This window comes from Siphateles boraxobius, unplaced genomic scaffold, assembly GCF_051911475.1.
Source record: "Siphateles boraxobius isolate OS27281-9 unplaced genomic scaffold, OSU_SipBor_1 113, whole genome shotgun sequence".
NCBI lineage: Eukaryota > Metazoa > Chordata > Actinopteri > Cypriniformes > Leuciscidae > Siphateles > Siphateles boraxobius.
The window spans coordinates 64,948-79,889 of record NW_027508715.1 but is presented as its reverse complement, the minus strand read 5'-3'; the positions used below and the strand labels follow the sequence as shown (position 1 = coordinate 79,889).

At 37.9% G+C, this 14,942-nt stretch overlaps 1 protein-coding gene across 1 annotated transcript in view; it reads right to left on the bottom strand.

The window, feature by feature from the left end:
* LOC143706933 (inverted formin-2-like) overlaps positions 1-14,227 on the bottom strand; it is a 36,317-nt gene extending 22,090 nt beyond the window's left edge. Inside the window, exon 1 of the mRNA XM_077199411.1 lies at positions 14,098-14,227. The gene's annotated coding sequence lies outside the window, so the exon portion shown is untranslated. The remainder of the gene's footprint in view (positions 1-14,097) is intronic.
* Positions 14,228-14,942: the final 715 nt, after the last annotated feature.

The window sequence follows — 14,942 nt, the reverse complement described above, 5'->3', positions numbered from 1 at the left end:
TCTCGAGACTCTCGCGTTCTGAGCTTCTCTTTTAAAAGTCATAAATACATTTAAACCGTTCCTGAGCGGCGCGTCTCGCGTTTTTATACGCAAAGAAGCGTTCTGTGTGAATGGCCCAGTTTAAAAACTGAGAAAGACTAGAGTTAGCGGCTGCTTAAAAACTCCTCTTTGTTGTCTATTAATAAACATTGTGATTCCGAGACGAGTCGTTAAAGACAATTGTAAGTAATTGTAAGTGTAAGTTAGGCCTAAGTTACACGAATGGACTTCTCTGACAGAAGCATCTTAAAATTATTAATAAAAATAATTTAAACAAATTATTCGGACATTATTAACATGTTTTGGACAAATTAACATGTAAATTACAGTTTGATGTAAATTTAATGAATGTAACAAACCTTAGCAGCAAATAAGAGCGAGAAGAGTTAGCTGTTAGTTAAAGACCCTCTAGTAGTTGTCTGACGAGGATGAGCGGCAGTCGTCATGGTAACTACTCTATCAACCGCCACTCCGAGTTCAGAAAATGCAGCTGCAAACTCATTATAATACATTAAAGTCATTTACATAATGTTATATTACACGTAAACAGAAATATGTAATATGTAGGTAAAAATCTTTTTGGAATATATACAAATAATTTAATATTTATGAAATTATTATTATTAATAAATATTTCAATAAATTATTATAAGGAACATAATAAAACCAAGATTTTTTTATCCATTTTAATGTACATAATGTACATGATATGCAAGTTCTGTTGCTCAGCGCCCTATTTAATAATAATAAAACAAATATATATATATATATATATATATATATATATTTATAAAACATGATATTTCTTCATTTGTTTTAATTTAAACAGTATGCAAGTTCTGTTGTGCAGAACTTTTTAATGTTTTGCTGTAAATTCTTAGTTATTTTTCATGTGATTACAATGACTCTTGAGTCCATGACTCAATGAGTCATTACTCCACATTTGGTGCTGGTCGAACATATAAAGCATCTTCTAGTAAGCAGCAAGACACATGATAAATAAAGAGGACCTATTAAGCTCTTGTTTTTATGTTGTTTTCAGGCTCGACTAGAACAGGTTTTCCTGCTTGAATGTTGATCATTTTCCTCATATTCTCCATTGTTGCAGCTCCTCTCTTCCCAGTCTGTCAGTAACGCTCCGTTTACTTCCTGTCTCTATGAAGCCCCTCCTTCTGAAAAGCACACTGTGCTCTGATTGGTCGGCTGGAGCAGTGTGTTGTGATTGGTCAAGCATTTCGAGTGTGTTTGGGAAATGTCCCGCCCTTCCCATAACCGCCAGTTTAACACACTACTAACTAACTCAACCAGGCTCCGCCCCTTTATTCTGCGTATGAATTATTATAATGAGGAATATTGTGACGTGTTCGTTCCCGGAAGAAAGACACTGATATAGAGAAGAACTGGAGCTTTTTAATGCTCAAACAGCAACATTACACAATAAAAAGAGATGGACATAATATCTTTAAGAAATAATTCTCCACTTAAAACACTCATATTGAACAAGACATCAAAACTAGGCTTAACGACACAGGAAGGTCGGAGCCTCTATCAGAAATGCACATATTTAGAGGAAATTAAAGCAGGAAGGAAGAATAAAACTGCTCAACACATTCTTGAATCCAGTGCGATGGATGATCAGTTCAGACTCGCACAACATGAGCTTTTGACATCTTTCTTCACGCAGGTCCAGACGACTTTCTTTCTGATTCAGGATATGAGCCGCACTGACTCACTATTTCTTCATTAAAGGGGTCATATAATGGTACATGCACTTTTTCAAGTTGATTGTACTGAAATGTGTGTTGGCAGTGCCTGTACACAACCATTATATAATGATAAAAATCTATCCAGTGTTTTTGTTTTAATCTCCTTATATGTTTTCCCCTGCCTCAAATTGAGCCATTCGATTTTGTGACGTCACTAAATCGGACGCCCCTCCCACGATTGTTGATTGACAGCAGCGTTTCAACAGATCCCTGCCCTGAGCGAGCTGTCAGTCATCATAGTCCGTCATTGTTGATACGCTGGAGCAGAATGGCGTCTAAGCGATTGTGGTGTTCTGTTCTTGGGTGTAATAACGAACACAGCAGTAATTTTGATGTTCCTAAATCCGAACCGCTGAAGACACAGTGGCTGAGTTTTGTTTTCGAAGGGAATATTCCCCACGAGCAACGTCAATGCTTTCATGTTTGCGCGATTCGCAAATCTTTTCTCACCAGACTGCTTTATTAACGAAGGAAGTAACTTATAAAGCTGATTTTGACAAGAAGCTGCTCCTGAAAAAAGAATCGTTACCAACTATTCATGTCTCCCTGCTGAACCTCCAGAAAAAGTAAGTGTAACATTTTATTAACCTTTATATTAATCTTTGCAAATCGCTTCACGATGAATGCGGCTAAGGTTTACACTCAGGGTACATACGGCATGTTTTCTATGTACAACATTTTCAATATAATTCATAATCCCACTGTAACAATGTTCAGGGAAGAAGGAGGCGGGAACCGGCGAACAATCAAAATAAACTTTATTTAAAATAAAACAAACAAACTAAAATACCGCCAGCAGCCCCTCGCGGACGACTGCTGGCTTACCAAAAATAAACATAACGGCCAGCAGCCCCTCGCGGACGACTGCTGGCTAAAATAAAACAAAAACACAACTAAAACACAGGCCTGTTCCTCTCTCGATCATCAACGTCGTCGCTCCTCCTTTATGCTTCCGCTCCTCCGTTAGAGATGCGAGGCCGGTGTGCTCACAGGTGTTGCTCATTATCAATCGCACCACCGGCCTCGCGCCGTTCTCTCACGTCCCTCGGCCGTCCTGTTCGCCACATACCCCCATCGCCCCTCACAGGCCGGGGGGTACCCACGAGCCTGTGCCTACTCCCCCCCCGGCGGCGGCGATCCCTGGGGGGTATGGACCGACAAGCCGAGGGAAATGGAGACGGAAGCATGAGGAGCGACAGATCGAGAGAGGGGAGAGAGAAAAAAAAAAAAAATGGTCCGGTTCCCACAACGCGCTGCCATCTGGTCCCCCACCAGCTGGGCGATCTCCTCCGCGGTGCCTGGCGGTGACGCTGGATGGCCCTCGGTGGACGGCTCGACGCTCCTCCGCCGCCCGGTGGACGGCGACGGCTCCTCGGGTGCCTTGGGCAGACGGTAGGAGTCCCCCGCTCCCTGCACCTCCCCTTCTCTGGTGGACGGCAGCAGGCTCCGGTCCACGGCGAGCGGCGGCGACTCCTCCTCTCCCTCCCGGATGGCAGCCGCCCCTCCAATACACAGGCGGCCGGCAGCGAGCTCGACCGTCCAACCGGCAACTCTCTCCAGCGCACCGCCTCGAGCGTCCATGGCCGCGAGTCCCCCGCTCCCTGCTCCTCCCCTTCTGGCGGATGGCAGCAGGCTCTGGCCCACGGCGAGCGGCGGCGACTCGCGCACCATGCTCGATGACACCGCGGATTCCCCACAGCGGCGAGGACTCTCTGACAGCGCGTTCCTCCCTCTTCCCGGGTTTCGGCACCAGTGTAACAATGTTCAGGGAAGAAGGAGGCGGGAACCGGCGAACAATCAAAATAAACTTTATTTAAAATAAAACAAACAAACTAAAATACCGCCAGCAGCCCCTCGCGGACGACTGCTGGCTTACCAAAAATAAACATAACGGCCAGCAGCCCCTCGCGGACGACTGCTGGCTAAAATAAAACAAAAACACAACTAAAACACAGGCCTGTTCCTCTCTCGATCATCAACGTCGTCGCTCCTCCTTTATGCTTCCGCTCCTCCGTGAGAGATGCGAGACCGGTGTGCTCACAGGTGTTGCTCATTATCAATCGCACCACCGGCCTCGCGCCGTTCTCTCACGTCCCTCGGCCGTCCTGTTCGCCACACCCACGTTTATAATGAACAACGCGTTATGGTTATTGTGTTATTACAAACTGAGTACGTATAACTTATATCAGTAAACACATAGCGTTCGTACATCTCACTAACTTACTCTACCCTGCCAGTACACAAAGATAGATCAAAGTGACAATATAATAACCAACCATTCAGAAACGTCATGTTCGAGCCTTAATTGTCTAACTTCTTCGGGCCGTCATCTTGTTCCGACTCCGGTTCAAACTGATACGGTTGCACAGATGTGTTCTCCTCAGAGACTCCCGCTGCCATTTTTTTCCTATACCCTCAACTGTTGTCAAGGTAACACTCCACGTGCGGTGTGGTCATAACACTGTTATGAACGCCCGCTGAACAGAGGGGCGGAGTGAGCGAAGCTCCTTATCATTTAAAGGCATATGCACTGAAATGGCGTGCTGAAAACAGAGCTGTTTTTGACCAGGTAAAATTAGTGTTTTCTTACAATACTAACGAAAATTTTTAATTAAAGTATATTACAAAATTTTCATTTAGACCCTAAAGAATCAAATTAACTTGTATGAAAATGGCATTATATGACCCCTTTAAAGGATTAGTTCACCTCAAAATGAAAATTTCCTAATAATTTACTCACCCCAATAGCATCCAATATATCCATGTCTTTCTTTCCTCAGTGGAAGAGAAATTACGTTTTTTGAGGAAAACATTTCTGGATTTTTCTTCAAATAATGGACTTCAATGACAACCAGCGTTTTGAAGTCCAAATCAATGCAGTTTCAAAGGTCTTTAAAGTGCTTCAGCGGACTGTGCAAGATCGCAGCTGAGGAGGAGGGGCTTATCTCGCGAAACGATAGGTAATTTAAAAAAAATATATATATATACTTTTTAAGTACAATTGACCTATGGCTAAGCCACGCCCCCAAACGCGATGAGCCAATCACAGTGCGCATAGCTAACCCAATACACTCGGACATTCTCTGCTTCCTCGTTCATTGAAATGCATTGCAGTTAGTCATTTTCATTCGTTTTTATATGTTTTTTCCTGTCATTTTAAGTTTAAGTCCATTATTCGAAGAAAAATCCAGAGATGTTTTCCTCAAAAAACTTAATTTCTCTTCCACCGAGGAAAGACGAGGATATCTTGGATGGCATTGGGGTGAGTAAATTATTAGGAAATTTTAATTTTGAGGTGAACTAATCCTTTAAGTATTTTACAGTGTAATGCTGAAGATTAAAGCCTCTTCTTAATGTATAATTATGATGCCAGTTGAATATGTGCTGAAAGCATTGTAAGAACACACCCTTAAACTCAACAGCACAGCAATCTCTCAGAATGACTGAGATACTTCAATCATCTCGCAGACAGAAGTCAATGTGGAAGGTCAAACTGTTATAAAGTCATACACTGAAAATTATATGAATAATAGCCTAAGTTATGACAGCATATGTTTTACATTGGACAAAGTGAAGCTGGAGCGCTGCTGGTATCCCTTGAATCCTCTGGTGCTCAATATGAACAGGGTATTGATGTTTGTAAATGATTTTTGAATGCAATAGACCCAATTGCCATTTTGTTTTACACTCTTCATGTTGTTTTAGAACCATCTTGAATATGAATTAAGAATCATTATGTGTGCCAGAGTGGCATACCTGAAATCAATGCAACTATAAGTCTGACTTGATTCTGTCCGTTTGTTACCAACACCATGATGAAGGCCGGTGGGTCGATACGCGTTGGTGTTTTAATGTTTTAGCCCTTAAATAATAAAGGCTTTTTAACTTTTGCATCCTACTGAGTGCCTGGACTTGGATTTTTCCCAATTCTTTTATATGTTATACTTTGCTTTAACTCATCAAAATAACTTAAGCAATTTTAACCTTTTTATACGTTTTTTTAAATTTAAAAATCAAAGACCGTCTAAAAAACACGGTTTGAAATTGCTGGTGATACTGACGTCACAAACTACCTTGTAACCAATCAGATCAACGTGTGATCGTCAACGAGTGGATCTCTGAGTGAGTGAGTGAGTGGAGGCGGGCTCTTTATTCGTGACATATAAAACATTTAAATTGAGCAACTGACTGTTCAAAAGTCAGGAGGATTTTTAATAGAAAAGCAAGGACACATAAAATTGATCAAAAGTGACAGTAAAGACATTTATAATGTTACAAAAGATTCTATTTCAGATAAATGCTGGTGTTTTAGAACTTTCAATTCATCAAAAAATCCTGAAAAATACAAATGTATCAGTTTCCACAAAAGTATGAACCGTTTTCAACACAAAAAATGTTTCTTGTGCATCAAATCATCATATTATACTGATTTCTGAAGGATCATGTGACACTGAAGACTGGAGTAATGATGCTGAAAATTCAGCTTTGATCACAGGAATAAATTACACTTTTCTATATATTCACATCTATTTTACATTATAATAATATTTCACAGTTTTACTGTATTTTTGACGCAGCAGAAGAGACTTTTTCAAAAACATATTGGTTGATTGCTAGTACAAACAACTTACTTTTACAAATCAGCTGCTTAAAAGAGAAACGCAAGAGTATTTCAAATGATCCTTGACTTCTTAACATAAACACGTGTTTGTTACAGGATAAAGTCTATTGTACAGTACATCCAGCCGTATCCATCTAAACTGCTGATTCAACACAATCTTTACTTCACAATCCGTCCCATCAGGGGATCGACTGTGGACAAAAGAGCGTTTATGCCACGACCAAACCAAACAAAAGTGCCAGACTGGCACTGGATCCAGTGTGTTTCGGCCGAGGGAAAGGACGACTTTTAGTTTCAAAGCTGTTTTAGATTGAGAAGTGTTTTGCTTGGGAACCTTCCAGACATTCCTGTTATGTGGATTTAAAGTGAACGTGAAGAATGAACAAATGTTACGTGTCTGTACCTTGAGTCAAGTTTTTGACATTCTTCATATTCTGTGTGCTGGTCAGTTCACAGCAGTGACAGAAATCATCTTTTCCAATCAGTTTAAATTGATTTTTATCTTTTATGGCCATTTTTACCTTTATAAAGTCATTTTGTCTAACCTAATTACATGTATGCATCATCTTTTGTGTCAAATTCTTACATTTGATCAAATAATAAGACATAATAGGGCTGTTACCAATCAATTGAAATCAGTAAGTAAATTCATGAGCTAAAGAGGAAAACAGAAGCTGCATCTGAAGTTTAGATGTACAGTATTTACACACTGTTTAATGAAGCTCAGAGAGACTTGAATGCGTTTAACCTGCACTTACAAATGCAGAAATAATGTAAACATTAAACCTTTGAAAGGATTTGAAATATGAAAAGACACTATAAATGTGAAATTAAGTCACTGTGTTTACGAGTCATTGAGATAAAACCGATTCATTTAAACGGCTGACTCTTTCAAGTCTTAATTAGTGAGTCATTGAATCATTCATTCAACCGATTCGTTCATTCAGTGATGAAACACCGCAGTTTGTCACTCAGAGACGCAAAACAGTCCTGTGGTTTTGTTTGAAAACATTTGAAATAGAGCAAAAATAGCCAATACTGTCAAAAATGTAAGTCGCAATATATAACTACTTAATATTAACTTCTTAGTTATTGAACTGTTGTATAAAATCATAATCACATTTGTAATCATGCTGATATTTGGAGAAAAAAGCACTCTTCGAACTGTTGTATTGATTAACTATATTAAATGATATAATATAAAAGACATACAGAGGTACGTTTGCCCTTTATCTTGAATATTGACGGCATTATAGATGGATGCATTTTAATAGAGTAAATCGTGCAGTAAATCACACATTGTACCTACGTTGTGAATGCGTGGCTCTCTAGGTGTGTTTCTGTGAGAGACATATCATATCAGATCACACATCTCTAAAAACAACAATCACGATATTATCGTAGGCGATATAGATCTCACTCAGACCCCCATATTCGGCCCTCATCCTCACAGAAGCACGTGAAGCTGATAGAAATCACACACAATCTGATGAAATGCCAATCATACTGTTGTGTAAAAGCCCTCGTGGCTGAGATAAACCACAAAACACTCCCTTCTGTGGACAAATTGCGCAAACATTGGAGGAAGAATCTCAGCGTGAGACACTGGAATGTGCTTCTGTCTACAGGCCTGAAGACTTCGGCCTCGGGTCACACGCTTACAGCCAGGAAGGAAAGACTTTCACATGAAGGGAAACTCGCATAACAATGAGAAACACGTCTTCTGCTGAGCAAATGCCAAAAAAAATAAATCCAGGTCATATTTCTACCCAACATTCAACAGATAAAAATAAGTAATTATAAATTACTGAAGCATATTTTTCAGGATGATTAATACCCTTATTTTCATGATATTTTCCTTTGATAATCATTTTTAAACCTTACAAATCCCATTAAATTGCTATTTTCTGTGGGTGGAAGTGCCAAGAAAATAATGCCACAAAAAACACATTTTCCGTTAATATTCATTTAAACATTTTAACCGTAAAATTACAAATTTAATTGTTATTTTTTTCTAACGCTGTGGATGCTTGTTTCCGCCACTAAATAACAAATAAAACCCTTTTTTTTTTTTTTTTTTTTTTTTACAGAATTGCATGTTATAAAGTTAGAATTTTTATATTAGAGCCCGACCGATATGGATTTTTGGGGGCCGATGCCGATACCGATATTAGGGAGTAAAAAAAGCCCGATACCGATATATCGGCCGATATTATTTATGTGTATATTATAATACAGTAGCAATATTATTTGTGAATTATAGTACAGTATACCAGTCAAAAGTTTGGACACTTTCCTATTGGTGTGTACAAACTTTTGATGGGTACTTTACACAGTAGCTATAAACAGAATAAATATATTTTATAAACACGTTTTGCAATGATCACTCAAATGTGGTAATCAAACACTTGTGTGACACAGATATGTAATGGAGGCAGGGGGAATGATAGAATGAGAATTATACAGCTGAGCTGTAACCAAACTAGTTTGCATTGCATGTTATATTATATTATATTATATTATAAATACTGTTGCATAATCTTCACTAACGACGACTTTGTCATTTAATTTAGTCATAACTTGTATCAATAAATATATAAAAAGTGTCACTGACAAAACCTTATTATCTTCTATTTTTACTCTTAATTCCTCTAATCTCTACCAGTGGAGGAAGAACTCAGATCTTTTTACTAAAGTAAAATGAATAATATCATAATGAAAACGTTTTTAATTACATATGTACAGTACTTTTATACTATTTTAAATAATTAGTAAGCAAAATGTACTAAACGTGAAACTAGGCTACTCTTAATGCAAAATGGCCCTATATAAAGTGTTATAATTATATACATTTTTGGAATATTGCTTGATGTTGTAACGTAGCGTTTTCAGGCAGAATGAGCTTTAACACTGTGTCTACACCGGACGCGGCCGTTACTGCTCGCGTCGCAACAGCTGTTTACCCGAGACAAAGCAGAATCAGTTTACTGTCGGAGATCGCTCGCGCCACGCATTTTAATCAATGTTTCATCAACCAATTGCCTTAATAAATAAGAAGAAGGCCTAAATATAGCAGACAATATAATCAGGACTTCTCAGCTGCGCGCTTGCAATAGTAACAAGCTCACACAATACGTGACAGAGGCTTGTAGCAGAGAAATCAATTCTGTGAATTACACTGCGCAAATCACAAGTAGGCTACTACCCACCGGATGAAGAAGGGTTGGCTCTCAGTCTCCACAGGCTACATAAAATATTCATTTTATTTTATTTTATTTTATTTTTCGTGTTTGCATTTATGAGGAAAAAACAATGTTACAGACGCGACAGTTCAGCACTACGGACGTGAGCGCTCTGAAAGCGGCACTAATGCTTTGAAACTTTCACATAGACATCAAACAGAAAGCACAAAACCTTTCGTTTCAAAGTGAATTTCGTTTTGTATTAATTGTATCTTAATTTTAATCAATGTTTCATCAGCCATTTGCCTGGATTTAATTTATAAGAAGTAAATATAGCAGACGATAGATAATCTCGACACGGAGGCGCCTGCGGGTGAACTGGAGCTCGTCTCATGAACCGAAACTCAGCGTATAGACCTGAGAATTGAAATATATCTATATTGAAATGTCTACTTTTAAACAGAACAATTCAAAACGAAAGACAGACAGACTCATGTAATCGTATGAAATGTGCATTTCTCTCTGGCGCGCGCTCACTGAATATCGCGAGTCAGCATCGTCAACTTCATCTTTGGCTGACACTGACTGAAAACACTTTTTATTAATAAACAATTAAAATGTCTCCTTGCTATATTTGTTGTATTCATAATCATTATTTTTGCCAGTTCTTGTGACAGCTTTTAGGTGCTTTATTGGCAGCGCCCCCCTTACATGAATCACCTTACCCGCATTTTTTAAAATATTCATTTATCGGCCATTATAAATGCCGATACCGATAGTTAGGAAAATGCCTAAAATCGGCCGATAATATCGGCCCGCCGATATATCGGTCGGGCTCTATTTTATATACAAACTCACAATTGTTGTCTTTTTTTCCTCAAAATTAGACTTTTCAACTTTAGTAACGAGATTTAAAATTGCAATTCTGAGTAAAAAGTCAGAATTGTGAGATTAAAAAGTCAACATTTTAACTTGCAAACCAAATTGCATTGTTATTTGTTAGGGATGGAATTGTCAAGAAAATAATGCCAAAAAAAACACATTATCCTTTAATAATCATTTTAACATTTTTAACTTTTAAAACCCATTTGCATTGCCATTTTTGCAGGTGGAACTGTCAAGAAAATAATGCAGCAAAAAACTTTTCTTCTTTTGAAAAAACCCTATATTGTTCGATTTTGGACGTGTTTTCATGAGATTCAGCCTACACACTTCACAGAAGCAGGAAAGCACAAACAGTCTGAAGGTTATTTCTCTGAAGAAGTGCAGATACTAAAGCGTCTTCTTCTCTGCGCTGAGGTCAGAGAGTCTCATGGGCGATGGTAACCTACATATGAACAATACAATCACGTGTGTTTGTGACAAACTTGCGAATATTGTGTGAAAAGTATTCATCATATCCAGATGACGTGTGGGTGAAACGAGTTACACAAGGAAAACCAGAGAGCCATGTAAGTCCAGAGATTTCACAGCTCGCTCATTTCACCGGAATCGATCACACGTTCTCCTTTCCTGGGACTCGCTTACATGACACAATCTAATGGGAACAACAGCAGCAGTTTCCTGTCAGATGCAAATGAGCCTTTAATAAGCACACTTACATAAAATACCACGGATCGTGCCAGAATGATAACAGCCTGCAGAGAGCAAAGCAATGCAGTTTGGGTTTTGATGACTGGATGAATTATTCCACCTCAATAAACTAAACGCCCTCTCACTTTATTATTATTCATCATCAACAGGAGTCTAGAGAATTAGACATCATTCAGAACAATAAAAAAACACCACGATGCATCATAAACTACAGTATAATATATGCACATAAGCCCATATTTGACACTTGAAATCAATAGTTACGGTCAGAACTACAACAAATGAACAGCTACTGACAAAATAATAGTTACTGCTTAAAATGAAAGGTTCTTTATTGGCATATATGATTCAATGAAGAACCTTTAACAATGTTTCCATTGCACAAAAATTTAAATGTTCTTCACACTAAGATAAAATGGTTCTTTTATGAACTGATCACTGAAAGGTTCTTTGAGGAACCAAAAATGGTTCTTCTATTGCATTGCTGAAAAAAAAAAATCCCCATTTTTTGTTTAAGATTGTATTAAAAATGCTTGATTTTGTCCCTGCATCCATGATGAAACATGGTTATTATCCAGAGCAAATACATCTGATATAATTCAGCTTCATTTCAGCGCATCATCTGCTTCACATTAAAGGTATAGCGGAGGATTTTCTTTTTCCGGGTGGTTAGCCTACACTATTGGTCCACCTAAGTGTCAATCATTCTGGTGATACGCTACGTGCTCGTCCCTATGTAGTTTTCGCTTTCTGAGCATGCGCACTTTCAGGTGTATTGTGTGTGATGAGTTACGGTTTCAGCCATTCCTTTGAAAATGGCTGAGGGTCGAAAGAGAAAAAATGTATATGAAGTGTATGAAAAGAAGAGATAGGCTGCAGAATATAGTAACAAGACCAGAGTGATTATGGGTGAATATTTCACACGCTGGCGTGCGCTAAAAGCACAGGTTGGGCTTCCCACTGATGCCGAAGGTTCTACTAGACAGGTAAAGTTTGGTAAAAGTCACTGCTAGTAAAAGTTAATGTAAGCTATGATTAGCGATGCTAGCCCTGGCACAAGTCATGCACCGCGTGACACGGTAAACATCTCAATTTGTCTAAAGTAGCCTTATGACCAAATGGTAAATGGTATCATGGTAAAATATTCTAAAACTTTGTGTGTTCATTTTCGATAATTACAATGTGTTCACCATAGTATTTATTACACATGCAACAAGCTACTTCTCCATTACATATCATGTCTTGAGTCCTCGGTCACTCAACACGTTTAATAGGCGTTCCCTCTCGGGAGCAACTAGAGTGTTGCGCATGTGCATTTTTTAAAAAATTGGAGAGGTCGGGTCTTCTCTAAAATTCGGAAAGATCCTCCGCTATACCTTTAAGACTTAGATGTGGGCAGATCAATCCTGAAATACTGATGCTTTCTGATGTTATATGAAAATAATGAGTCAAAGGTATTGACGTCAGTAAGATTTTTTGTAAAGGAAATTAATACTTTTATTCATCAAGGACACATTTGATTGATCAAGTGACAGTAAAATCATTTATAATGTTACAAAAGATAATATATCAAATAAATGCGGTTCTTTTGCACTTTCTATTCATCAAAGAATTCTTGAAAATAAAATTTATATTTTTCTACAAAAATATGAAACACAAATAATAATAAAAAATGTTTCTTGAGCAGCAAATCATCATATTAAAAATGTGACACTGAAGAAATAATGATGCTGAAAATTCAGCTTTGATCACAGGAATAAATTACACTTTACTGTTTATTCACATAGAAAACAGCTGATTTACATTGCTAATAATATTTCAATTTTTTTTACTGTATTTTTTATCTATACTCTTTCAAAAACGTTAAAAATCTTACCGACTTCAAACTTTTAAACAATAGAGTACATGTAACATTTGTCATGTTAGGCTAGTTTTGATAATTAAAAGTTCAACTGGATTGTTTTATGTTCTGTGATTGTTGTTAATAAATCTGTGAGAAAAAAAGTGCAAAAGTTTAAATAAAAAAAATGTGTTTATGACTAATTGCGTCAACAAATCACAAAATATTTTATGGTCATGAAAATGAATTCAGATTTAGCATATTAATATTAATGCATTCACTTTAAAAATAATGACACTGCTTTCCCCTTCAGGAAAGTACATGTTAAAGTTAAAGTACAAGTTAAAGTGCATGCTTTTAAAAGTAAAAAGTATCAGTATAAATATGTTCCTATTCCTGTAAATATGATGCTGTGCCTGTATTTACTTTGTAATCTGATTCTAAACGATATCAAATTTGGCAAGTATCGCCCTAATAAAGACTATTTTCAAGTCCAAAAGGAAGAAGTGAGAGGATTGAGGCTCTTCAGAAGCTTCTCCTACTGTCCATCTGATCTTCACACACACACACACACACACACACACACACACACACTGATACATTACTCCAACACAGACAATGGGACACAGTCAATCCCAGGCTGGGACAAAAACACTCAAGGCTTCAAATGACTGCCACGATGGCAATAATATGAAAATCATCTTTACAGGGCAGATACAATAACTTTTCTTCGATGAAAACAAGCTATTAACCCTCTGAGTGATATAAACGACACAAACAAACACGTCCAGGACACATGATTTCAGCTGTTTGACTTCATATAAACGCAACTGATCTGATCTTCAGTAGATAAATATCAACACAAGCCACCGACAGTGAGTCTTCATCTCCTAAACATGGCGATTCCTCCTCCACAGCGCCATATGCATGATGCATAACCACAGATTTACGACACTACTAAAGTAATACCGCAGATTATTTAAACGAATTCTCAACTCTGATGTGTTTGCATGGTGAAAAGCAATCATAAAGACGTGAAATATTGACTTGTCCTACCTGATTCAGTGAATGTTCTTTATGGTGTGATGCAGAGGAGCACTGATGTGAGGAGGAGACACATGCGGGGGTTTCTCCTGAGAGTTTGAAACATTCCGGGTGGATGAAGATTGTTGAACTGACTCACTCACACATGATGTGCTGCTGCTGACACATGTGCTAACCACGCCCCCCGAGACCAACGGGGCGTGGCTTAACTCGCGCCTCCGCCAATCAAAACAAACCGCCTGTGTGCGGAATGGAATACGAGTACTGCATACATACTACATATATATACTATATACTCCACAGTGTGCCAGTACGCTGTGGAAGCTTGTTTTCCGCCACTGAATAAAAAAGAAAGCACTTTTTTGCCTCACAATTCTGACATTTTTCTTTTTTTCTCAGAATAGCGTGTTATAAAGTTAGAATTGTTAGATACAAACTCACAATTGTTGTTGTTTTTTCGTCAAAATTGGACTTTAGAACTCGCAATTGCGTATTATAAAGTCAGAAACTTGCAATTCCGAGAAAATGTCAAGATTGTGAGAAAAAAGTCAGTATTGTGAGATATAAACTTGCAATTGCGAAAAAAGTCAGAATTGCAAGATATAAAATCACAATTGCGAAGAAGTCATAATTGTGAGATATAAATTCGCTTTTGCGAAAAAAGTCATAATTGCGAGATATAAACTCAATTGTATGAGAAAAAGTGATAATTGCGAGATAAAAATGTGCAATTACGAAAAAAAGTCATAATTGCAAGATATAAACTTGCAATTGCGAAATATGTCAGAATTGCAAGATATAAACTTGCAATTGTGAAAAAAGTCAGAATTGTGAGATAAAAACTTGCAATTGCGAAA